The 27,491-nt window shown below is 44.4% G+C and overlaps 1 protein-coding gene across 2 annotated transcripts in view; it reads right to left on the reverse strand.

The window, feature by feature from the left end:
• LOC126187821 (probable cytochrome P450 301a1, mitochondrial) overlaps positions 1-16,270 on the reverse strand; it is a 220,556-nt gene extending 204,286 nt beyond the window's left edge. The window contains exon 1 of one of the 2 annotated variants that reach the window (XM_049929115.1): positions 16,226-16,270. The gene's annotated coding sequence lies outside the window, so the exon portion shown is untranslated. The other variant, XM_049929113.1, reaches the window with a different exon arrangement.
• Positions 16,271-27,491: the final 11,221 nt, after the last annotated feature.

The raw sequence follows: 27,491 nt of genomic DNA on the forward strand, positions 1-27,491 counted from the left end.
TCATTTAGAACGAAAACAATGCTCCAAATAATCATTTATTAGCCACATTCTAAATAGTGAAATATAATTATTATTTCATAGATTTACGCTACCTAAGAATTTTGTATTAAAACGCTATTCAAAACATTCAGCCTGAGAAACCTGGTTTTCGCTTTGTTTTGAATGCAAATGGAAGGCATGCACGGATGTGTGTAATGACATTCCATGCATATTCTGAAACCAAACAATCACTTTCAGCTTGTTTATAGACAAGAAAATATGAAATATTATTAACAATTTCCCTTTTTCATATTATTTTTGGTAGCAATCTCGTGTTAGTGATGATTCTCTCCACTTATCTAACATGGCAGATGAGAGAGCAGTTTCAGGACACTCTTCGTGATTAACAAGGGTAAGTATAAGTCAAGTCAAAGAGGCCAACAAACTACGCACGACCATACAAATAGTTATTATTATTGTCGTCCTTGAGGACAATGTTACAGAAATGGAAGAGAATGTAGATGAAGATGAAATAAGAGATATGATACTGAGTGTAGAGTTTAACAGAGCACTGAAAGACCTAAGTCGAAACAAGGCCCCGGGAGTAGACAGTATTCCATTAGAACTACTGACAGCCTTGGGAGAGCCAGCTATGATAAAACTCTACCACTAGTGTGCAAGATGTATGAGACAGGCGAAATACCCTCAGACTTCAAGAAGAATGTAATAATTCCAATCTCAAAGAAAGCAGGTGTTGAGAGAGGTGAAAATTACCGAACTATAAGTTTAATAAGCCACAGTTGCAAAATACTAACACGAATTCTTTACGGACGAATGGAAAAACTGGTAGAAGCCGACCTTGTGGAAGATCAGTTTGTATTCCATAGAAATGATGGAACACGTGAGGCAATACTGACCCTACGACTTATCTTAGAAAGGTGATTAAGAAAAGGCAAACCTACGTTTCAAGAATTTGTAGATTTAGAGAAAGCTTTTGACAATGTTGACTGGAATAATCTCTTTCAAATTCTGGAGGTGGCAGGGGTGAAATACAGGGAGCAAAAGACTATTTACAATTTGTACAGAAACCAGATGGCAGTTACAAGAGTCGAAGGGCATGAAAGGGAAGCAGTGGTTGGGAACGGTGTGAGACAGGGTTGTAGCCTCTCCCCGATGTTATTCAATCTGTATATTGAGCAAGCAATAAAGGAAACGAAAGAAAAATTCGGAGTAGGAATTAAAATACATGGAGAAGAAAGAAAAACTTTGAGGTTTGCCGATGACATTGTAATTCTGTCAGAGACAGCAAAGGACCTGGAAGAGCAGATGAACGGAATGGACAGTGTCTTGAAAGAAGGATATAAGATGAACATCAACAAAAGCAAAATGAGGTTAATGAAATGTAGTGATGCTGCGGGAATTAGATTAGGAAACGACAGGCATAAAGTAGTAAAGGAGTTTTGCTATTTGGAGAGCAAAATAACAAGATGGTCGAAGTAGAGAGGATATAAAATGTAGACTGGCAGTGGCAAGGAAAGCGATTCTGAAGAAGGGAAATTTGTTAACATCGAGTATAGATTTAAGTGTCAGGAAGTCGTTTCTGAACATATTTGTGTAGAGCGTAGCCATGTATGGAAGTGAAACGTGGACGATAAATAGTTTGGACAAGAAGAGAATAGAAGCTTTCGAAATGTGGTGCTACAGAAGAATGCTGAAGATTAGATGGGTAGATCACATAACTAATGAGGAGATATTGAATAAAATTGGGGAGAAGAGAAATTTGTGGCACAACTTGACTAGAAGAAGGAATCGGTTGGTAGGGCATATTCTGAGGCATCAAGGGATCACCAATTTAGTATTGGAGGGCAGCGTGGAGGGTAAAAATCGTAGAGAGAGACCAAGAGATGAATACACTAAGCAGATTCAGAAGGATGTAGGTTGCAGTAGGTACTGGGAGATGAAGAAGCTTGCACAGGATAGAGCAGCATGGAGAGCTGCATCAAACCAGTCTCTGGACTGAAGACCACAACAACAACAAGGTCGATGAATATGAAATGAAACCTTTAAAATGTGTAAGGACAAAACTTTAAGGATAAATTCAAGATAAATTGGAAGTAAACGTAATTTTCATAAATTCTATCACATTTACTTTTTAAACTCTTTACTCGATCTGAGAAATTGCCTCTATCAGTGAGGAATCACTGATATTCTTTTTACACAGGCCTCATAGCTTTTATGCTAGAAATGCAGTACACTTTTCTAACATAACTTAAAATTAATGCTGACAATGCTTATTCACTGTAATTAATACTTTCCGCGAAACAACTTGCGTGGAATCAGTGGCTGTAGAATATTAATTACTAAATGTGCAACCGTGCAACACTTGACCAACGCACACGGATGTATCCGTATTAATAGCGAACGAGCGATCTCCTAAGTCACTTCTGTGTGTAGCGTAAACAATACTACTTTAACTTCCTGCCGCGCTGCGTGTTGTTACGTAACCTTACGTGTCGCCCGCTAATCACTGGTGCCCGAAAGTCTCCGTGTCCGCATATCTCCTGAGACCGCTAGAATCACCTACAAATTGAGCTGAGATTTGTCCATTGTCGCAGGCGTTGACTTGGACAGACTGTTTCGAAATGGATTGCAAACTATTACAGCTCGCGTTAAAAATAAAAAAGCGTTCTATTTTAAATTATCATTATCTTATTTATGAATTATTTCGTTACTTCGTGGCACAACAATTCCGTATTTAAGTTAAAATAACATGTTATATTGTTTTCTTTCTACTGGCCAGTAGAACAAAAACTGTGTACTTGTTATTCAGTCTTAAATATAAACTTTACAGATGTTTTACCGAGCAAAATTTCACCTCACACTTCATAGGACTATGCCAGGCAGTAAAACGCCGCCACACATGGGTTAGGAAAGCCTAATCTGCGTTGTGTTTAGTTGCAGAAACTGAAAACATAACACTGACCACGTGAAGAAAATCAGCGCAATGGGTAGGTTAAACATTGTATCATGTATGAAAACTCTATTGGAGGAGCACAGAAGGGACACTGCTGCCCCCTCCCACCGCCACCGCCCTATACTCTAAAAGTACAGCGTATTTATTAGTTACAGCATTCTCACTCTGTGATATAATACATTTTTGTATCATCTACAAAATTTCGTTCTTGTGGCATGACACGTCCGGCAACCGAACAACCCATTTAAATGTCTGCGGACATGTTTGTCAAACAAAATGGTTCAAATGGCTCTGAGCACTATGGGACTTAACTTCTGAGGCCATCAGTCCCCAAGAACTTAGAACTCCTTAAACCTAAACAACCTAAGGACACCACACACGTCCATGCCCGAGGCAGGATTCGAACCTGCGATCGTAGCGATCGCGCGGTGCCAGACTGTAGCGCCTAGAACCGCTAGGCCACCCCGGCCGGCACATCTATGTATGCATGTAATCATAATTCAAACCGACAGCTACCTGATTGTGGTATATTCTGGGTGTCCAACTGTTTCGCTTAGTGCCGTACGTCGACAAGTGGCTTTTAAGCGAGCTTTATTAACAATGTAAAGCAAATAATCCGTCGGCAATATTTTGGCGCAAGTTCGTATAAACTCCCAAGAGACCCAGGCGCAAAACAGCACATAAATAAAAGCGTTGTGTCAATTTGTAATACGTAAATGTACTTTAATAAAATATGATTACGTCTAATGCATTCTTCAAACGTTTGAATACTAACGCATTTCGTATCAATGGCTTGTTATTTCGTGCCTTAAAAAACACTGCGCAAAAAATCCTAGACACCGTTACTGTCAGTTCAAAACTTCTAATGGTTTATTTTCCCACGGAAAAATAGACAATGCGGCACTAGATCCGCATGGCTAAATCGCCTTTGTTTCTCATGACACCACATTCGCCGACTTCGTCAGTTCACAACCACATTGTCCGTTCAAACTTAACGTCGACCTCTGGCTTCGTTACTGACCTGACTGTCATCGCAAAATATATTTCAGTACAATACGACCAAAAAGATGCCAACACTTAGGGAAATGAGACCGTAACTAGGAGTTTCAGCGCATTCGTTCGATCAAGCTATCACAAGGTATCACCACTGGTATTACCAATAACGAACGAAGACGCCAGTGTAGCGGTTACAGGCCACTGACGACGCCAGCAGTACTGTGCAGTTCATTTCTTGGTAAGCAGGATGTTTCCAAAGAGCAACGAGTTTTCACTTTTGAACAGTATTTTGTCAGTCACTGTATGCATGTGTTGCAGACGCATTTCGCGGAGAAATATTCAGATGCCGCAACGCCCAACAGTTCAGCAATAAAGAGATTAGTCCACTGTTTCGGAGAACGCAGATCACTTGCAGACCAGAAGAGATTCGAGATACTGGTCATTTTGAGGGGCGCTAAACTATGTGCGGTGAGGGATGGGAGAGTGTTTTCGCGGCAAAACATTTGACGAGACTGCCCAGCCTCGATTTCATATAGGAGTTCCCAGAAAGCAACGCAGAAGTTAAAATTTCGTGCGTATCATGTTCTTAGACTGACGGCTCCGAATGAAGAAAAGTGTCTAGCGTACTGTACGATGATTTCTGTTTTCTTCACTGATACATCTACATCGATACACTGAAAATCACATTTAAGTGCCTGGCAGAGGGTTCATCGAACCACGTTCACAATTCTCCGTTATTCCGATCTCGTATAGCGCGCGGAAAGAATGAACACCTACACTCCTGGAAATGGAAAAAAGAACACATTGACACCGGTGTGTCAGACCCACCATACTTGCTCCGGACACTGCGAGAGGGCTGTACAAGCAATGATCACACGCACGGCACAGCGGACACACCAGGAACCGCGGTGTTGGCCGTCGAATGGCGCTAACTGCGCAGCATTTGTGCACCGCCGCCGTCAGTGTCAGCCAGTTTGCCGTGGCATACGGAGCTCCATCGCAGTCTTTAACACTGGTAGCATGCCGCGACAGCGTGGACGTGAACCGTATGTGCAGTTGACGGACTTCGAGCGAGGGCGTATAGTGGGCATGCGGGAGGCCGGGTGGACGTACCGCCGAATTGCTCAACACGTGGGGCGTGAGGTCTCTACAGTACATCGATGTTGTCGCCAGTGGTCGGCGGAAGGTTCACGTGCCCGTCGACCTGGGACCGGACCGCAGCGACGCACGGATGCACGCCAAGACCGTAGGATCCTACGCAGTGCCGTAGGGGACCGCACTGCCACTTCCCAGCAAATTAGGGACACTGTTGCTCCTGGGGTATCGGCGAGGACCATTCGCAACCGTCTCCATGAAGCTGGGCTACGGTCCCGCACACCGTTAGGCCGTCTTCCGCTCACGCCCCAACATCGTGCAGCCCGCCTCCAGTGGTGTCGCGACAGGCGTGAATGGAGGGACGAATGGAGACGTGTCGTCTTCAGCGATGAGAGTCGCTTCTGCCTTGGTGCCAATGATGGTCGTATGCGTGTTTGGCGCCGTGCAGGTGAGCGCCACAATCAGGACTGCATACGACCGAGGCACACAGGGCCAACACTCGGCATCATGGTGTGGGGAGCGATCTCCTACACTGGCCGTTCACCACTGGTGATCGTCGAGGGGACACTGAATAGTGCACGGTACATCCAAACCGTCATCGAACCCATCGTTCTACCATTCCTAGACCGGCAAGGGAACTTGCTGTTCCAACAGGACAATGCACGTCCGCATGTATCCCGTGCCACCCAACGTGCTCTAGAAGGTGTAAGTCAACTACCCTGGCCAGCAAGATCTCCGGATCTGTCCCCCATTGAGGATGTTTGGGACTGGATGAAGCGTCGTCTCACGCGGTCTGCACGTCCAGCACGAACGCTGGTCCAACTGAGGCGCCAGGTGGAAATGGCATGGCAAGCCGTTCCACAGGACTACATCCAGCATCTCTACGATCGTCTCCATGGGAGAATAGCAGCCTGCATTGCTGCGAAAGGTGGATATACACTGTACTAGTGCCGACATTGTGCATGCTCTGTTGCCTGTGTCTGTGTGCCTGTGGTTCTGTCGGTGTGATCATGTGATGTATCTGACCCCAGGAATGTGTCAATAAAGTTTCCCCTTCCTGGGACAATGAATTCACGGTGTTCTTATTTCAATTTCCAGGAGTGTATATTTTTCCTTACGAGCTCTGATTTCCCTTATTTTATCTTGGTGATCGTTCCTCCCTATGTAGGTCGGTGTCAACAAAATATTTTCGCTCTCTGTGATAATCTCTCCCATATTTCGCGACAATACAAAACGTGCTGCTTTTCTATGAACTTTTTCGATGTACCCCGTCAGTCCTATCTGGTAAGGATCCCACACCGCGCAGCAGAATTCTAAAAGAGGACGGACAAGTGCAGTGTAGGCACTCCGCTTAGTAGGTCTGTTACATTTTCTAAGTGTCCTGCCAATAAAACGCAGTCTTCGGTTAGCCTTCCGTACAACATTTTCTATGTGTTCCTTCCAATTTAAGTTGTTCGTAATTAAATAATAAAATTATAAACAGCCGACCAGTTGCAATGGATAAAGAAATCTTTACCTAGGTTTCAACAAATTTAAATTTGTCTTCTTCAGAAGGTTGCAATTTTACATTAGTATGGACTGATGTATCATCGTCATTTTTACAAATATCTGCATAGATCCATTTGTCAAAATTAAAATATAGCCCTGAAAATAGGGTTTGTCATGTAAATGTAAATTAGTACATGGATGTTACAGAGCTCACAAGCGACTTGTTCGTAATTGTAATACCTAGGTATTTAGTTGAATTTACGGCTTTTAGACTAGACTGATTTATCGAGTAACCGAAGTTTAACGAGTTCTTTCTAGCACTCATGTGGATTACCTCACACTTTTCGTTATTTAGGGTCAACTGCCACTTTTCACACCATTCAGATATCTTTTCTAAATCGTTCTGCAGTATGTTTTGGTCTTCTGATGACTTTATTAGTCGATAAGCGACAGCGTCATCTGCAAACAACCGAAGACGGCTGCTCAGATTGTCTCCAAAATCGTTAATATAGATAAGGAACAGCAAAGGGCCTATAACACTACCTTGGGGAACGCCAGAAATCACTTCTGATTTTCTCGATGACTTTCCGTCAATTACCGCGAACTGGGACCTCTCTGACAGGAAATCACAAATCCACTCACATAACTGAGACGATATTCCATAAGCTCCCAATTTCACTACGAGCCGTTTGTGTGGTACAGTGTCAAAAGCCTTCTGGAAATCCAGAAATACGGAATCGATCTGAAATCCCTTGTCAGTAGCACTCAACACTTCATGTGAATAGAGAGCTAGTTGTGTTTGACAGGAACAATATTTTCTAAACCCATGTTGACTGTGTGTCAACAGGCCGTTTTCTTCAAGGTAATTCATAATGTTCGAACATAATATATATTCTAAAATCCTTCTGCTTATCGACGTTAACGACATGGGTCTGTAATTTAGTGGATTACTGCTACTACCTTTCTTGAATATTGGTGTTATCTGTGCAACTTTACAGTCTTTGGGTACGGATCTTTCGTCGAGAGAACGGTTGTATTTGCTTGTTAAGTATGGAGCTAATGCATCAGCATACTCCAAAAGGAACCTAACTGGTATACAGTCTGGACCAGAAGACTTGCTTTTATTAAGTGATTTAAGTTGTTTCATTACTCCGAGGATATTTACTTCTACGTTACTTATGTTGGCAGCTGTTGTCGATTCGAATTCTGGAATATTTACTTCGTCTTCTTTTGTGAAGGCATTTCGGAAGGCTGTGTTTAGTAACTCTCCTTTGGCAGCACTGTCTTCGATAGTGTCTCCATTACTATCGTGCAGAGAAGGCATTGATTGTTTCTTGCCGCTAACATACTTCACATACGACCAGAATCTCTTCGTATTTTCTGCCAGGTTTCGAAACAAAGTTTCGTTGTGGAAACTGTTACAGGCATCTCGCATTGAAGTCGGAGCTAAATTTCGAGCTTCTGTAAAAGATCGCCAATCTTGGGGATTTTGCGTTTGTTTAAATTTGGCATGTTTGTTTCGTTGCTTCTGCAATAGTGTTCTGACCCGTTTTGTGTACCAAGGAGGATCAGCTCCGTCGTTTATTAATTTATTTGGCATAAATCTGTCATTTGCTGCTGATACTATTTCTTTGAATTTAAGCCACATCTGGTCTACACTTACATTATTAATTTGGAATGAGTGGAGATTGTCTCTCAGGGAGCCGTCAAGTGAATTTTATCTTAGAGTATAAGTAAACAGTCAAAATACAAGATTTTGGTCAACCGAAAAACCACATGTCACTCAAGAAAGCACCTTGCACTGTCAGAAAACTGAAGTGTGGTGTGCAGCATGGGCGCTCGCAGAAATGTATCCAGTGGCAGTTGGGGATGGGGCAAGACTCGAGCGTGGCTCACACTGAGGCGATGCTATTTGCGAATCGATATGGGAATACATTGCAGAAGCAGCCCGCATCGGCGGAGATAGAAACATAATGCAAGCGACTTACCTAATTCACACTGGTACGACAGCGCTCTGACACCGATACGTATATTTATCGTATAGTCCGGCGCAACAGGGAGTGTTCCACGCAACTCGCATAGTACGAAACGCGGAGAGTGAAGTTTCAAGTCATTCGATTTGCCTAAAAAATGGTTTTATGTAGATGAAGCAATGCTACATCCGTATCTGTATTCAGATTATGGGTAAAGCTTTTACTTTTCTTATTTAAAAAATAAAAACAATATTTTGGGATTCGTGCGTACTTTCCGCTACTCAGTCTTCCTCATTCGAGTATGAGAAAAGTCACGTACCCGAGCCCTGGAAGGGTCGGCTGCAGAGAATCTTCTGAAAAGGTGGGAAATCGACCTAAGAAACCCCCACAAAGATGTAAAAGAAGAGCCGGCCGAAGTGGCCGTGCGGTTAGAGGCGCTGCAGTCTGGAACCGCAAGACTGCTACGGTCGCAGGTTCGAATCCTGCCTCGAGCATGCATGTTTGTGATGTCCTTAGGTTAGTTAGGTTTAACTAGTTCTAAGTTCTAGGGGACTAATGACCTCAGAAGTTGAGTCCCATAGTGCTCAGAGCCATTTGAACCATTTTTGTAAAAGAAGAACTGGCGCCTGGCGGAGACCTACCATACACAGTCTGGAGAACCCTAAACCGTATGAGGGCAGAAGTGCCAAAGTGCAAGACAAACCTGCAGCAATGGGGTTTCCTAAAAGAGAATGAGAACATTCTCTGTCTTTGTGGTTCTGTCCAGAATCCTCAACACCTTCTTATCTGTCCATATTTAGACCAGCCCTGCACAATGAATGACTTATAGGAGGCAAATGACAAGGCCATATTGGCTGCTGATTTTTGGAAGTCTGAAGTCTAGTTCCGGACACGGGAAGAAAGGAATGAGAAAAGTATTCGGTAAACAAAAATATTTTTCCGCATCTTGTGGCCACACATCACAGCTTTCCATTATTGCCCGTGGTTACTTTAAAGTAAAGCACCGTGCATACTCCACTTCGAGTCCCCGGCGGGGCACACATTTTCACCTGTCCCGGTTGATATACAGGGTGAGTCACCTAACGTTACCGCTGGATATATTTCGTAAACCACATCAAATACTGACGAACCGATTCCACAGACCGAATGTGAGGAGAGGGGCTAGTGTAATTGTTTAATACAAACCATACAAAAATGCACGGAAGTATGTTTTTTAACACAAACCTATGTTTTTTAAATGGAACCCCGTTAGTTTTGTTAGCACATCTGAACATATAAACAAATACGTAATCAGTGCCGTTTGTTGCATTGTAAAATGTTAATTACATCCGGAGACATTGTAACCTAAAGTTGACGCTTGAGTACCACTCCTCCGCTGTTCGATCGTGTGTATCAGAGAGCACTGCAACATACATCGCGTTTATACAAAATGATCTGCCAACGTTGCTCGAAAATGTCCCACTGGAAACGCGTCGACGTATGTGGTATCAGCATGATGGTGCACCTGCACATTCCGCAATTAACACTAGGCTGACCCATGACAGGATGTTCGACGGGCGTTTCATAGGACGTGGAGGACGCATAAATTGGCCAGCCCGTTCTCCTGATCTTACACCTCTGGACTTCTTTCTGTGGGGTACGTTAAAGGAGAATGTGTACCGTGATGTGCCTATAACCCCAGAGGATATGAAACAACGTATTGTGGTAGCCAGCGGCGACGTTACACCAGATGTACTGCGGCGTGTACGACATTCATTACGCCAGAGATTGCAATTGTGTGCAGCAAATGATGGCCACCACATTGAACATCTATTGGCCTGACATGTCGGGACACACTCTATTCCACTCCGTAATTGAAAACGGAAACCACGTGTGTACGTGTACCCCCCCACCCCTCATGGTAATGTACATGTGCATCAGTGAAGAAGACCAATAAAATGGTGTTAGCATGTCGACGAAATGTGCTGTACCAGTCTCTTCTGTACCTAAGGTCCATCACCGTTTCCTTTGGATCCCTACGTAATTCGGTGCTCTCCGATACACACGATCGAACAGCGGAGGAGTGGTACTCAAGCGTCAACTTTAGGTTAGAATATCTCCGGATGTAATTAACATTGTACAATGCAACAAACGGCACTGATTACGTATTTGTTTATATGTTCAGATGTGCTAACAAAACTAACGGGGTTCCATTTAAAAAACGTAGGTTTGTGTTAAAATACATACTTCCGTGCATTTTTGTATGGTTTGTATTAAACAATTACACTAACCCCTCTCCTCACGTTCGGTCTGTGGAATCGGTTCGTCAGTATTTGATGTGGTTTACGAAATATATCCAGCGGTAACGTTAGGTGACTCACCCTGTATATCAACGCTCGTCAGCAGCTGAAGGTATTAATATAATTCTAATTTCGTTCTAGACAGCTGCAGGTCATGAATGATGTCTGTTCTTCCGAACATGTCTGAAAGAACAGATACCGTATCCATATAAGTACGTATTTTGAAAAGTTTGCAACGAAAAACGTAGTCACGACCGGTACTCACAATTTTACTTCTACCAGTACCTCGTCTCCTACCTTCCAAACTTTACAGAAGCTCTCCTGCGAACCTTGCAGGACTAGCACTCCTGAAAGAAAGGATATTGCGGAGACATGGCTTAGCCACAGCCTGAGGGATGTTTCCAGAATGAGATTTTCACTCTGCAGCGGAGTGTGCGCTGATATGAAACTTCCTGGCAGATTAAAACTGTGTGCCCGACCGAGACTCGAACTCGGGACCTTTGCCTTTCGCGGGCAAGTGCTCTACCAACTGAGCTACCGAAGCACGACTCACGACCGGTACTCACAATTTTACTTCTACCAGTACCTCGTCTCCTACCTTCCAAACTTTACAGAAGCTCTCCTGCGAACCTTGCAGGACTAGCACTCCTGAAAGAAAGGATATTGCGGAGACATGGCTTAGCCACAGCCTGAGGGATGTTTCCAGAATGAGATTTTCACTCTGCAGCGGAGTGTGCGCTGATATGAAACTTCCTGGCAGATTAAAACTGTGTGCCCGACCGAGACTCGAACTCGGGACCTTTGCCTTTCGCGGGCAAGTGCTCTACCAACTGAGCTACCGAAGCACGACTCACGACCGGTACTCACAATTTTACTTCTACCAGTACCTCGTCTCCTACCTTCCAAACTTTACAGAAGCTCTCCTGCGAACCTTGCAGGACTAGCACTCCTGAAAGAAAGGATATTGCGGAGACATGGCTTAGCCACAGCCTGAGGGATGTTTCCAGAATGAGATTTTCACTCTGCAGCGGAGTGTGCGCTGATATGAAACTTCCTGGCAGATTAAAACTGTGTGCCCGACCGAGACTCGAACTCGGGACCTTTGCCTTTCGCGGGCAAGTGCTCTACCAACTGAGCTACCGAAGCACGACTCACGACCGGTACTCACAATATCAGCGCACACTCCGCTGCAGAGTGAAAATCTCATTCTGGAAACATCCCTCAGGCTGTGGCTAAGCCATGTCTCCGCAATATCCTTTCTTTCAGGAGTGCTAGTCCTGCAAGGTTCGCAGGAGAGCTTCTGTAAAGTTTGGAAGGTAGGAGACGAGGTACTGGTAGAAGTAAAATTGTGAGTACCGGTCGTGAGTCGTGCTTCGGTAGCTCAGTTGGTAGAGCACTTGCCCGCGAAAGGCAAAGGTCCCGAGTTCGAGTCTCGGTCGGGCACACAGTTTTAATCTGCCAGGAAGTTTCATATCAGCGCACACTCCGCTGCAGAGTGAAAATCTCATTCTGGAAACATCCCTCAGGCTGTGGCTAAGCCATGTCTCCGCAATATCCTTTCTTTCAGGAGTGCTAGTCCTGCAAGGTTCGCAGGAGAGCTTCTGTAAAGTTTGGAAGGTAGGAGACGAGGTACTGGTAGAAGTAAAATTGTGAGTACCGGTCGTGAGTCGTGCTTCGGTAGCTCAGTTGGTAGAGCACTTGCCCGCGAAAGGCAAAGGTCCCGAGTTCGAGTCTCGGTCGGGCACACAGTTTTAATCTGCCAGGAAGTTTCATATCAGCGCACACTCCGCTGCAGAGTGAAAATCTCATTCTGGAAACATCCCTCAGGCTGTGGCTAAGCCATGTCTCCGCAATATCCTTTCTTTCAGGAGTGCTAGTCCTGCAAGGTTCGCAGGAGAGCTTCTGTAAAGTTTGGAAGGTAGGAGACGAGGTACTGGTAGAAGTAAAATTGTGAGTACCGGTCGTGAGTCGTGCTTCGGTAGCTCAGTTGGTAGAGCACTTGCCCGCGAAAGGCAAAGGTCCCGAGTTCGAGTCTCGGTCGGGCACACAGTTTTAATCTGCCAGGAAGTTTCATATCAGCGCACACTCCGCTGCAGAGTGAAAATCTCATTCTGGAAACATCCCTCAGGCTGTGGCTAAGCCATGTCTCCGCAATATCCTTTCTTTCAGGAGTGCTAGTCCTGCAAGGTTCGCAGGAGAGCTTCTGTAAAGTTTGGAAGGTAGGAGACGAGGTACTGGTAGAAGTAAAATTGTGAGTACCGGTCGTGAGTCGTGCTTCGGTAGCTCAGTTGGTAGAGCACTTGCCCGCGAAAGGCAAAGGTCCCGAGTTCGAGTCTCGGTCGGGCACACAGTTTTAATCTGCCAGGAAGTTTCATATCAGCGCACACTCCGCTGCAGAGTGAAAATCTCATTCTGGAAACATCCCTCAGGCTGTGGCTAAGCCATGTCTCCGCAATATCCTTTCTTTCAGGAGTGCTAGTCCTGCAAGGTTCGCAGGAGAGCTTCTGTAAAGTTTGGAAGGTAGGAGACGAGGTACTGGTAGAAGTAAAATTGTGAGTACCGGTCGCGAGTCGTGCTTCGGTAGCTCAGTTGGTAGAGCACTTGCCCGCGAAAGGCAAAGGTCCCGAGTTCGAGTCTCGGTCGGGCACACAGTTTTAATCTGCCAGGAAGTTTCATATCAGCGCACACTCCGCTGCAGAGTGAAAATCTCATTCTGGAAACATCCCTCAGGCTGTGGCTAAGCCATGTCTCCGCAATATCCTTTCTTTCAGGAGTGCTAGTCCTGCAAGGTTCGCAGGAGAGCTTCTGTAAAGTTTGGAAGGTAGGAGACGAGGTACTGGTAGAAGTAAAATTGTGAGTACCGGTCGTGAGTCGTGCTTCGGTAGCTCAGTTGGTAGAGCACTTGCCCGCGAAAGGCAAAGGTCCCGAGTTCGAGTCTCGGTCGGGCACACAGTTTTAATCTGCCAGGAAGTTTCATATCAGCGCACACTCCGCTGCAGAGTGAAAATCTCATTCTGGAAACATCCCTCAGGCTGTGGCTAAGCCATGTCTCCGCAATATCCTTTCTTTCAGGAGTGCTAGTCCTGCAAGGTTCGCAGGAGAGCTTCTGTAAAGTTTGGAAGGTAGGAGACGAGGTACTGGTAGAAGTAAAATTGTGAGTACCGGTCGTGAGTCGTGCTTCGGTAGCTCAGTTGGTAGAGCACTTGCCCGCGAAAGGCAAAGGTCCCGAGTTCGAGTCTCGGTCGGGCACACAGTTTTAATCTGCCAGGAAGTTTCATATCAGCGCACACTCCGCTGCAGAGTGAAAATCTCATTCTGGAAACATCCCTCAGGCTGTGGCTAAGCCATGTCTCCGCAATATCCTTTCTTTCAGGAGTGCTAGTCCTGCAAGGTTCGCAGGAGAGCTTCTGTAAAGTTTGGAAGGTAGGAGACGAGGTACTGGTAGAAGTAAAATTGTGAGTACCGGTCGTGAGTCGTGCTTCGGTAGCTCAGTTGGTAGAGCACTTGCCCGCGAAAGGCAAAGGTCCCGAGTTCGAGTCTCGGTCGGGCACACAGTTTTAATCTGCCAGGAAGTTTCATATCAGCGCACACTCCGCTGCAGAGTGAAAATCTCATTCTGGAAACATCCCTCAGGCTGTGGCTAAGCCATGTCTCCGCAATATCCTTTCTTTCAGGAGTGCTAGTCCTGCAAGGTTCGCAGGAGAGCTTCTGTAAAGTTTGGAAGGTAGGAGACGAGGTACTGGTAGAAGTAAAATTGTGAGTACCGGTCGTGAGTCGTGCTTCGGTAGCTCAGTTGGTAGAGCACTTGCCCGCGAAAGGCAAAGGTCCCGAGTTCGAGTCTCGGTCGGGCACACAGTTTTAATCTGCCAGGAAGTTTCATATCAGCGCACACTCCGCTGCAGAGTGAAAATCTCATTCTGGAAACATCCCTCAGGCTGTGGCTAAGCCATGTCTCCGCAATATCCTTTCTTTCAGGAGTGCTAGTCCTGCAAGGTTCGCAGGAGAGCTTCTGTAAAGTTTGGAAGGTAGGAGACGAGGTACTGGTAGAAGTAAAATTGTGAGTACCGGTCGTGAGTCGTGCTTCGGTAGCTCAGTTGGTAGAGCACTTGCCCGCGAAAGGCAAAGGTCCCGAGTTCGAGTCTCGGTCGGGCACACAGTTTTAATCTGCCAGGAAGTTTCATATCAGCGCACACTCCGCTGCAGAGTGAAAATCTCATTCGGGAAAAACGTAGTCGCTGGCAGTTTGCGTTTGGTGCATTTAACGTCGTATGTTGTTGCGTAAGACCTGTAGCTAACGTATCTAAACAGTTCTTAACTCTGGAAGGAAAGCTGTGCCTCTTCCCTGTCTCGCGAGTTACTGCGTGATACATTTTGGCGTTTGGCCGTGACGAGCTACTACGACGCGTCACACTGAACGCTATGAACGCTCGCCGCGCTATGCTGAGCTGTCACGTGTTGCTGCCGATTACAAGCCGAAGCACTCATTCGCATGTGTGCTTTCCAGCTGGAAGGATGGCTTGACCTGTCATTTCTTTCTGTGCTGGGTATAGTACATATGTCGTTCACACAAGAGGACTGTTCGGAGATGGTATCTTCCGCCCAGGTTTTTGAGAAAAGTCCTTGTCCGTGGGATTATACCATGAAAACGTATTCGATGGCAAATAAAATGATTCTAGGATGCCCCGCTCACCTCCCACTCTTGCGGACGCCCATGGAACTTCGACTAACAGTGTGTCCTATTTTCTTTGAAACTACTGTGAACAGTGTTCACAAGACACCGTTGCACGGTTTATTTCGCTTCTTCAGGCAGATGAACGTTCCTGTCGGCTGCAGCAGGTCGGAGCCGCTTGCCATACATCTCATGAAATAGTTCATTTCTTAAGAGCATTTGCTGGTAATCGACTCATCTTTAAAAGGATAAGGTCCTCCATGTACTCACGATTTAGCATCTTCACATTTCTTCCTGTAGGGCTACCTTCGAGGAATGGTCTATAGAAACAGGTGACACGCACTGGCGGAATTAAAGATTAACATAACAGTGGAGATTAACAACCTCAATCTCGTACATGCTCCGCAGGATGGCCTCAAACATGGAAAAATTAAGTTCACACAGGCGATACTCAACAGTGCATCCATTAGGAACATACGTAATAACAATGTGTGTGTGTATAAAATACGTACTTATTTATAAAGATATATGTATACCTGAATACGTTTTGATATGCGCTACTTTTCGATCATCCTGCAGAGTCAAATAAACACCGTAGCTGCTCTGTTCTCTGCCTGCACACGTACAGCGTCACTCGCCACATCACTACGTCATGGGCCAAAGCCGACGCCCGGTATTGGTAGGTTCAACCCAGCGTCACTTGAATCGAGTAATAGCCGTTTAGCGTTACACACTCTGAGCTACCGTTCGCAAACGCCTCTCTGCTACTCACCTCGGTAAAAGCAAACAACAGAAACCTCACGCGGCGCTCGGTCGTTCGCTGATTACTGTGCTGCGTCGCTCGCGCGTATCTTTTATATAAACTCGTGACAGATGACGTCACGGGATGTCGTCACTGTTGTGCCGCTGCAGCCTCCGCCAAGGCCGCCGCAGCAGTAGTTCGCAACCTATGCGGACGCTCTTGATACTACGTAAACGGTTCACAAGATATAAACAATGTTTTCTGCTAATGAAGGCTTGCAGGGTGGCGACTAATTAACTGTAATAAATTAATTCTGTGTCGATTACGATTGTTTTCGACCAGGTTTAGATACATTTGTTTTGCTGTGATACTTCACGAGCATTGTCTGTAAAGAAATCAGCGAAAATATTTTGTCCATTGGTAAATGAACTTCTTCCTTTGGTCGATAGGATTTTATTGTCCGGATTACGCAGGTCTTTATACTTAATGTCTTCAAAATTAAAACCATCTCTGGAACGGCAGGCGTCGTGAAGGACAAAACACGATTAAATAATGCTATTGGTAATGTTCAGCTTAACGTCGATAGACCTGTGAAATATTCTCCATTTTTATTCGTTAGAATCCCAAATGTGCACTCCACATTTCTCAGAGCATTAGTTATACGGTAGTTAGATGTGCGTTTCTTGTAGGAGAAGGAAGCTCCGGTGTACGGTCTCACGGCAAAATTAGACAGATTAGATAAGTCTTTGCTTTTGATGGATTATTGCAGTTTCACTGTTAACTACTGTATACTCATTCGAAAATGATTAAAGAATTTACTTTCAGCTAGCCGTGAGCTAAAGAGTGGGTGGGTACAAAGCCTGTTTTTTAGTTTATTTATAAACGAAATACGCAAACACCTATGATTTCTTCTTCCTACGTCCATACTACACTACTGCTCATTAAAATTGCTACACCAAGAAGATGACGTGCTACAAACGCGAAATTTAACCGACAGGAAGAAGATGCTGTGATATGCAAATGATTAGCTTTTCAGAGCATTCACACAAGGTTGGTGCTGGTGGCGGCACCTACAACGTGCTGACATGACGAACGTTTCCAACCGATTTCTCATACAGTTGACCGTCGTTGCCTGGTGAAACGTTGTTGTGATGCCTCGTATAAGGAGGAGAACTGCGTACCATCACGTTTCCAGCTTTGATAAAGATCGGATTGTAGCCTATCGCGATTGCGGTTTATCATATGGCGACATTGCTGCTCGCGTTGGTCGAGATCCAATGAGTGTTAGCAGAATATGGAACCGGTGGATTCAGGAGGGTAATAACGGAACGCCATGCTGGATCCCAACTGCCTCGTATCATTAGCAGTCGAGATGACAGGCGTCTTATTCGCATGGCTGTAACGAATCGTGCAGCCACGTCTCGATCCCTGAGTCAACAGATGGGGACATTAGCAAGACAACAACCATCTGCACGAACAGTTCGAAGACGTTTGCAGCAGCATGGACTATCAGCTCGGAGACCATGGCTGCGGTTACCCTTGACGCTGCATCACAGACAGGAGCGCCTGCGATGGTGTACTCAACGACGAACCTAGGTGCACGAATGGTAAAACGTCATTTTTTCGGATGAATCCAGGTTCTGTTTACAGCATCGTGATGGTCGCATCCGTGTTTGGCTACATCGCGGTGAACGCACATTGGAAGCGTGTATTCGTCATCTCCATACTGGCGTATCACCCGGCGTGATTGGTTACACGGTTCGGTCACCTCTTGTTCGCATTGACGGCACTTTGAACAGTGGACGTTACATTTCAGGTGTGTTACGACCCGTGGCTCTACCCTTCATTCGATCCCTGCGAAACCCTACATTTCAGGAGGATAATGCACGAACGCATGTTGCAGGTCCTGTACGGACCTTTCTGGATAAAGGAAATGTTCGACGACTGCCCTGGCCAGCACATTCTCCAGATCTCTCACCAATTGAAAACGTCTGGTGAGTGGTGGCCGAGCAACTGGCTCCTCACAATACGCGTCACTACTCTTGATGAACTGTGGTATCGTGTTGAAGCTGCATGGGCAGCTGTACCTGTACACGCCATCCAAGCTCTGTTTGACTCAATGCCCAGGCGCATCAAGGCCGTTATTACGGCCAGAGGTGGTTGTTCCGGGTACTGATTTCTCAGGATCTATGCATCCAAATTGCGTGAAAATGTAATCACATGTCAGTTCTAGTATAATATATTTGTTCAATGAATACCCATTTATCATCTGCATTTCTTCTAGGTGTAGCAATTTTAATGGCCAGTAGTGTAGTAATGTTGCGGTATAATCGCCTCAATGCTGCCGTGTATGCACTGAAACGATTTCTAACGCCGCGATCTCGCTGCGAATTCGCAAGGTTGTTACTCACTCGTGTGCATCGAGCCTAGGATTAGTGTTTTTATCTTCGCTTACATCTACACCTATACAAGTTGCCTGGCGGATGGTTCCTTTGCTACCAACATCATTTCCTCCTTTCCTGTTGCACTGCAGAATGGTGCGTATGTGAAACTGCTACCGATAAGCCTGCGTATGAATAATTTCTCTAATTTCCTGGTCGTGACCGTCAGAAGAGACGAGTGTGGGTGGAGGTAATATACTGACGGAAACGGAAAATACACTGATGGCTAAAAAATCGCAGCACCAAGAAAGAGTTGTGCAACATAGGCGAAACCTGATAGGCGTGTTTGCAGTCAAATTTCCGTGCAGTCGCATGAGACTGGCCCTAGTAGGGCCACTGTGCGGACGCAAATCAGATTTGCTTTGAAAACGCGTTGTAACGATCATGAGCATTACTTACCTTTGAGATTGATGTTAGTCAAGAATACCTCTAAGGCGACAAAGACGCTATTGTCAACAATGAGGTCGTGTTATAGGGCTACGAGAAGCTGGATGTTCCTTCTGCAATATTACAGAAAAACTTGACAGGAATGTAGCCACTGCACAGATTGCTGACGGCGGTGGCCATAGGAGTGTATGGTCGCCAAGAAGACCCGCTTCCGCACGGCCACGTGGCACTACCTAGAGAGGAGACGATAGTGTTCGGCGTATGGCTCTGGCAGCCGTACGACGAACAGCTGGCATTTGGCACCCCAGTGACACAAAGGACTGTTACAAATCGGTTACTTAAATCATAGCTCCGAGTCAGACGCTCCGTAGTGTGCATTCCACCGGCCCCAGACCACCGTCATTTGCGACTTCAGAGGTGTCAAGCTTGTTGGAGGACAGGGTGGAGGTCTGTTGCACTTCCTGATGAATGGTTCTGCCTCAGTGCCAGTGGTTAGAAGGAGGACAGTTGAGGGCCTGTGACAAACCTGCCTGCGTGTTTGACTGGACCTACACCTGGAGACATGGTCTGGGGTGAGATTTCGTATGGCAGCAAAAGCACTCTCGTGGTTATTCCACATAACCTGACTGCAAGTTTGTGTGTCGATCTGGTAATCCGACCTGTCATGTTGACATTCACGAACAGCATTCCAGGGGGTGTTTCCTAACAAGATAACGCTCACTCACATACAGCTGTTGCAACGGAATATGCTCTACAGAGAGTCGTCAGTTGCATTGGCCTGCTCGATCACCAGATCTGTCTCCAACCTAGCACATATGTAACGTCATCGTACCACAACTTCAGCGTCATCTTTCAACAACACTAACCGTTCTTTTATTGACCAACCAAGCGCAACAGGCATGAATTCCATCCCACAAAGTGACATCCGCCACCTGTACAACACAAGACATGGACGTTTGCATGCTTGCTTTCAACATTCCGGCGGTGACACCCGTTATTAATATATCAGCATTTCACATTTTCAATGGCTTATCGCGAGCTTACATTAACCTGTTAAGTTGCAATGTTAATCACTTAAATATATTACCTATACAAATGTATTCCCGAAGTTTCGTGACTCTGTGTTAATTATTTTTGGGTGTAGCGACTTTTTTCCGTCAGTCTATTACGCCATGAACACACTGACCGAACACTACTAAATTGATACTCCAGTATTTCCGTGACTAAGGGATATATTCTCATTAAAAGTACGTCCGTGTGCGGCATTACTTTCATTATGTTCAAGGCAGATAAGATTCATTCCTATAGATGAAAAATTGTGTAGGTACACAATGGCTACTGGGCGTGTCTAACGCTGCTGGAGGTTTTCAGGTGGATATCCCAATACAGCATGGCCAGAGGACGCTTTAGTACAGATTATTACCTTCTCCCGGACTTTCTACAGGAAGGTCGGATCAATTACAATGGCCATAGAACAAGTGATGACAAGATGGACTTAGGAGAACTGTATGGCCGGAAGCGTAGGTCAGATCCTTCAAAAAGGATTCCTTTACGAGAAAATCGAAGGGTTGATGTGACTCCGACAATGGTAACTGCTGAAACCCGGGGAGAAGTTAAGACAGAGCATCACCCAGCGCGAACCGTGGGTGAATGTGGGTAGAGAACTCGAATTCTCAGGTGTCGTTTACCCTGACAGCATACCACTTACAACAGTAGAGATGATCTGAACAACCGATTGGCAATCGATTGTGTTTTCCGTTCTGTCGGTTTTTCCAGTCGAACGAAACAATTGACTGAAAGTAGTCCCTGCAGCCACGTCAGCTATATAAATGTTTTCCACCCACTCTCTCGGGCTGAGTGGTTTCACTCAATGTGAGACAAATGACTGACTCAGATCTCTCGCTGTCAAGTCAGTTTTATTAATGTTTTCATTTTGTCCCTAGATTTCAGTGATTGCCCTCAAATACCTTTCCGCCTTTTTGGTTATACATGAATCACGGCTAGGATTTCCAGCTTTTCTAGAAACAAATAATGCATCTCATTTCAAGCAGAAGTGAATAAAAACTATATTTCTAAAAATGAAATATTTTCAAAGTTTATTATTATTATAATGTGCGATTGGACCCATACGGATCACGCAAAGCTTTTCCGATTCAATTTTTTAATTCTCCAAACTTCTCTCATTCTTTCCCCATGAATTCTCTTTCTTTCCTCTGTCCATTTTGTCCCCTGTCTCTTGCAAACTTCATTCTCGGGTTGTACTTTCCAACTATTGATTTTTTGCCTGTATACATTTCTGTTTATAACTTCTGAAGAATTTATTTGTGCATTTGCTAGATCTGTTTTGGTTTCTTTTATCCAGGGTATGGTTTTCAATTTTTCAATGTATATTAAAATTTTGTGGGAGAGTCTGGGTGTTGGGAGTCTGTGGATATGACCGTAAAATTTTAGTCTTCTTTTCCGGATGTCTGCGGCGAGGTTAGATAATTTTTCTGTAGTTTTCCGAGACTGTAACCTGTATCCATCTTCAGTTCTTTTTGGGCCAAGAATCTTTCTAATAATTTTGCGTTCCTCTTTCAGGATGCCTTCCAGGTCGCCTTTTCTATGGAGTGTGAGTGTTTCGCTGGCATATAGTGCTTCGAGCTTGATTACTGTATTGTAGTGTCGTATTTTTGAGTGAATGGAGAGACACTTTTTATTGTAGATGTTGTGGGTTTTCCAGTATGCTCTTTTCAGTTTTTGCAGTCGAACTTTTTGTGCAGTTTTCTCTCCCCCTGTGGGTTCTAGGACCTCGCCTAAGTATTTAAAGAATGGAACTCTCTCAATTTGTCCATATTTTGTAGTCAGTTTTTGAGTTTCAAATTTTGAGCAGATGAATTTGGTTTTTTGGAAGGAAATTTGTAGCCCAACTTTTTCGGCGCATTCTTTGAGAATGTCTATCTGTTTAATTGCTGTGGTCTCGTTTTCTGCTAGAATGGCCACGTCATCTGCAAATGCCAAGCATGAAATTTTAATACCATCTTTCGATCTTCCTAGTTGTATAGGCTTCCAGTAATTTTGATTCTTCAGTTCTTTTTCCCATTCTCGGATGAAGAGGAGTGGAGACAAGCCGTCACCTTGTCTGACGCCGGTTTTGATCAGGAAGGGCTCTGATATTTCACCCAGGAATTTTATCTTAGAAGTTGTGTTTGTGAGCGTTTCTTTGATAAGGTTTAGGGTTTTCGGATCGAGTCCTAGCTCCTCAAGGATAATAAAGAGAGATTGCCTATCAATTGAATCATAAGCCTTTGCGAAATCAACAAAGGAACAAATGATCGGACTGTTTCTGACTGCTTTGTATTTTAGTGTTGTCTTCAAATTGAAAATTTGTTCTGCACAGGATCGGTGAGGGCGAAAACCAGCTTGGTATTCACCAATACTGTGTTCGAGTTGTTCTTGTGTTCGTTGAAGAAGACAAGCTGAGAGGATTTTATAAGTGACTTGGAGAAGGGAGATTCCTTGATAGTTGTTTATATCTGCCATGTCTCCCTTTTTATGCAGTGGATGAATTAGGGCGCATTTCCAATCTTCTGGTAGTTTTTCTGTCTGCCAAATGTCTGTGATGATTTGAGTGAGTTCTTTGAGGGAATTTGGTCCAAGATTTTTAAGTAGTTCTGCAGTGATATTATCTTCTCCGGATGCCTTGTTGTTTTTCAGTCTATGAATATGTCTTTGGATCTCCTCTAGTGTAGGTGGTGGGGATTCTGGATTTGTGTCGACAGCAGTTTCTTGAAGGAATCTTGAAGAAGGTTCAGGGCAATTGAGGAGTCCAGAAAAGTATCTCGCCAGCTCCTCACAGTTTTCCCGATTTGTGAGCGCTAGTTTTCCATCTGGTTTTCTGAAACATAGATTTCGTGAGCCGTATCCATTGATTCTCCCAGCAAAGGTCTTATAGAAGTCTCGTACATTATAGTTACGGAAATTTTCTTCAATAGGCTCACACTGTTCCTTGAGGTACTTCCTCTTGACTTGTCTGATTGTTTTTGCCACTTGTCTTCTGGTGTTGTGGAAGTGATCTAGTTTTTCTGGGGATTTTTTACTGTTATACTTCAGAAAGGCTTTCTTTCTTTCTTCCAGCGCTTTTTCACATACAGAGTCCCACCAGGGGTGTTTTGTGTTCTTTTTCAATGGGATCAGTTCTTTTGCCTTCTTTGTAATTTTTGTTCGAAATTTTTCCCAAGAGTCAGCTGGTTCCTTTTCCCACTCCTCCTTCAGATTGGTTTCTTTGATTGTTCGTGTGTCAAATTTCATCATGTGTGTTTTCTTCGGATAGAATTTTTTTGGGGTGAATTTCACTTTAATGCGTGTTAAGTAGTGGTCTGAGTCAATGTTCGCCCCTCTGCGGACTTGGACATCATGGATCTCTTTCTGTACGAAATAGGAGATGGCAATGTGGTCAATCTGATATTCGCCGATCTCTTGTATGGGGGACCTCCAGGTCTTTTGTTTTCTAGGTTTTTTTCTCAAAGATGTAGACATTATTTTTAGATTATTTTGTTGGCATAGTTCAATAAATCTCAGTCCGTTTCTGTTGGTGAATCTGTGTGCTGGATATTTTCCTACAGTTTTTTGGTGTTCTTTCTCTCTGCCAATTTGTGCATTGAAATCTCCCATTAAGATTTTGATATCATCCAGGGGAATTTTGGCCATGACATCTTCAAGTTTAGTCCAGAATTTTTCAGTTTGTAGTTGGCGTTTTTTTCTGTCTATGTTTGTGGGTGCATGAACATTTATCAATGTGTGTTTCTTGTTGGCGCACTGGATACGCATGGTCATGAGGCGATTATTTATGGAAGAGACCTCTGTAATTGAGCCTAATATATTTCTGTGCACCGCAAATGCCATGCCCAGGAGTGGCGTACCATTGGCAATTCGTTTGTCAGTCTTGCTCTTGAAGATGCGATAGTTTCCATAGTCTATTGTATTTTCATCCGTGAATCTAGTTTCTTGTAACGCTAAGATCTTAATTTTTTTTTGTCTAGCTCTGTTACTAAGTTGCGTAATTTTCCAGGTTGAATTAGGGTCTGAATGTTAAAGGTACCAATGTACATGGGAACCTTGGGACGAAGTTTGCTTGAGAACTCTGATCGTGATGGCCCGGGTTCCCCAGAATCCGAAAACCCAGTTGTCGTCTGTCGACGAATGGATTGGTTACCACCTGGGGTGGTAACCAAGTTTATATATTTACATTGGCGGAGAAAAAAATGATAACACCAAAAAATAATTGATATAGCGCAATGAAATTTTGGAAACATATTTAAGTGAATAGCACTGCAAGATCACAGGTTAGTGTAAGCGCGGCATAAGCCGTTACAAATGTGCGATGCTGGTATATCAATAACAGGAGTAATGGCCATAATGTTGAATGCAAACGTGTATGCATTGTGTTATTCAGGTGCCGGATATCAGTTTGTGGGATGGAATTCCATGCCTGTTGCGCTTGGTCGGCCAATACACCGTAGGTTAATGCTGTTTGTACTCGTAGATGACGCTGGAATTATAGTCCGATGTCCCACATTTGCTCGATTGGAGACAGATCGGATGATCGAGCTGGCCTAGGCGATATGTCGACACTCTGTAGAGCATGTTGCTTTCCAACAGCGGCTTGTGGGCGAGAGTTATCCTTTTAGAAAACACCCCCTGAAACGCTGGTCAAGAATGGCAGTACAGCAGGTCGAATCATCAGACTGACGTACAAATTTGCAGTCAGGACACGAGAGTGCTCGTGCTGTCATACCAAATCGCAGCCCGAACCATGACTCCAGGTGTTGGTCCAGTGTGTCTAGTTCGCTGACAGATTGGTTGGAGGTCCTCACCTGGCCTCTTTCTAATTAACACATCACTGGCACCGAGGCAGAACCAGATTTCATCAGAAAAAGCAACAGACCTCCACCCTGACCTCCAATGGGCTCTCGCTTGACATCATTGAAGCCGCAAATGGCGTTGGTTTGGGCCCGTGGACAGCACGCTACAGGGCGTTTGGCACGTTAATGCTCTTGAAGTAACCGATTTGTAACAGTTCTTCGTTTTTCACTGTGGTGCCAACTGCTGCTCAGATTACTCCTGCAGATGGAGTGCGATACGCTGAGCGCGGTGGTCGTCACTCTCGGTAGTGCCATCTGGCCGTCCGGAGCCATATCTTCTTGCGTCCGTACAGTCTCGTAACCACCGCTACCAGGAATCATGCACAGTGGCTGCATTCCTCCTAAGTGTTTCTGCAGTATTGCAGAAGGAACATCCAGCTTCTCGTAGGCCTATTACACGACCCCATTCAAACTCAGTGAGGTGTTGATAATGGCGCCTTTGTCATCTTTTACGCATTCTTGACAGACAGCAGCTCACCACGTCCAATCTGAAAGGTAACTAACGCTCATGACTGTTACAGTGTATGTTTAAAGCAAACCTGGTTTGCATCCTTATAACCCGAGCGAAATCTGAATAGACATCATCTTTCAGATGTAGAAACACTCCTACAAGCTTTCGTTATGTCGCGAACCTTCTTATTGGTGATGCGATTTCTTTTCCGTCATTGTATTTACATAAATACTTATTTTTTTAATACGTCTGGCATTAAATAAGGATTTTTGGTTTGTTCTGAAAGATCAATAACTGCTTCTACATTATAAATCTGTGTTTGAATAAATGAAAAATTACGTTTTTACATCACTGTCTCTTTCCTCCCGCTAATTTGTACACATCACCGATATATTCTCTTTCGGTAAACGTTGACGTGACGTGGAAGAAAGTATCTAAGATACAATTTGTTTATTTGTTTGGTGATTTAATCAGTTGCTTCTTAACCATAACTGTCACTTTTCGGAAGTTATTTTCGGGAAATTTTTGTCATCATTCGTTAACTTTCTTTGAATTTCTTTAATTATATGATTTCAGAAAGTTAATCAACCTTGGAGATACTGTAAATCGCTTTGAATTTATCCTGAGGATTATTTTTTATCCAGTCATGTAATTTCTTTCATTCCCACGCCACCGAGCGTTTCATCATTTGATCAAGACACATTAGAGCTCACCAATAAGTCAATGCTTATTCATGAACAAGGACGAAAAACTGGATTAAAAGCTACATATTGCCATTGAATAAAAAGCAAATATCGGAATGACAGTAAGAGTGTCAGCAGGCGATAACAGAGTGCAATCAACAATAATGTTTTAACAATGCCAAAGCGATCGAATGTTTCCCCTCAGAACTTACCAATGAGCCGGGGATCAGGCGACACCGGTTGTCGCTCCCGGCAGTCTTAAGAGTGGTGCGAACGTGGTTGCAGATTGTCTGCAGTGGTGGCCAGAGATATGGGTAATGTGAAACTGAGGTACCAGTTGCGAAATCGAATTGTACTTCGTAATGCATTCAAAGGCTGTAAAATGTAAAACGGTTATGTGCATGAGTACGATTTGCGCTTACGCAGGAGATAACGTAGTTTTCCACACAACATATTTATCTTCCATATAAATAAATGGCTGAACAAGTATTTAAGGGCTAGATCCAAATGAGTTTTAAGTAATGGACATCGTTAGACTTTTCAGTCAAAATAAATGCAAACACTTGATAAAATTTGGTGTGTTTCTTTTACCCCAAGGGAATTTTTATGGTCAAGTTTGTGTCCCAACGACACATCACCCGAAATAGGTGTTAACCGACAGCAACACGTTAATCAGTTTTACATGATGAAAAGAACTAGTCTTTCCCGATCATAACTAAACGAATATGTAAATGCTTATGCTGACTTTGGCGTATTCGCTGAGATGCCTTAACTACCCTAAGCGGCAGGGCTACCCTCCGGCGTGTACACGGCATGTTTATTAAAGTGCTTGACAGTTAAGATCTTGCAACATCCGTGCCACAGTTTCCCGCTAGTGAAACAAGCCTGTAGCCATCAGCACCACCTTTCCTTGTGTACTATAAGTGTGTATTATCTGCCGGAGCTGAGTTCTTAAGGAGATTGTCATTTACTGGGTGTTATAGAGATCAACACCGTTAACGAAGGTCCCAGCATACGGAATATTTTCTCCGTTACGTAGTGCCTCAAAGCCTCCATGAGTAATAAAACGCTAGCCGCGCGGTGTGACGGGCCTTGTCACGGTCCGCGCGGCTCCCGCCATCGGAGGTTCGAGTCCTCCCTCGGGCATGTGTGTGTGTGTGTGTGTGTGTGTGTGTGTGTGTGTGTGTGTGTGTGTGTCGTCCTTAGCGTAAGTTCCTTTAAGTTAGATTAAATAGTGTGTAAGCTTATGGACCGATGACCACAGCAATTTGGTCTCATAAGACCTTATCACAAATTTCCAAAATTTTCTAATAGAACCGAGCAGGTTGCCCTCGGTGAGTATTCATTAACAACAATGGTATCATCAGGAGTGCCTCAGGGAAGTGTGTTAAGACCACTTTTACTCTCTATGTAAACAAATGAAGTGACGGA

The sequence above is a fragment of the Schistocerca cancellata genome, chromosome 5, assembly GCF_023864275.1.
Source record: "Schistocerca cancellata isolate TAMUIC-IGC-003103 chromosome 5, iqSchCanc2.1, whole genome shotgun sequence".
NCBI classification, from domain to species: domain Eukaryota; kingdom Metazoa; phylum Arthropoda; class Insecta; order Orthoptera; family Acrididae; genus Schistocerca; species Schistocerca cancellata.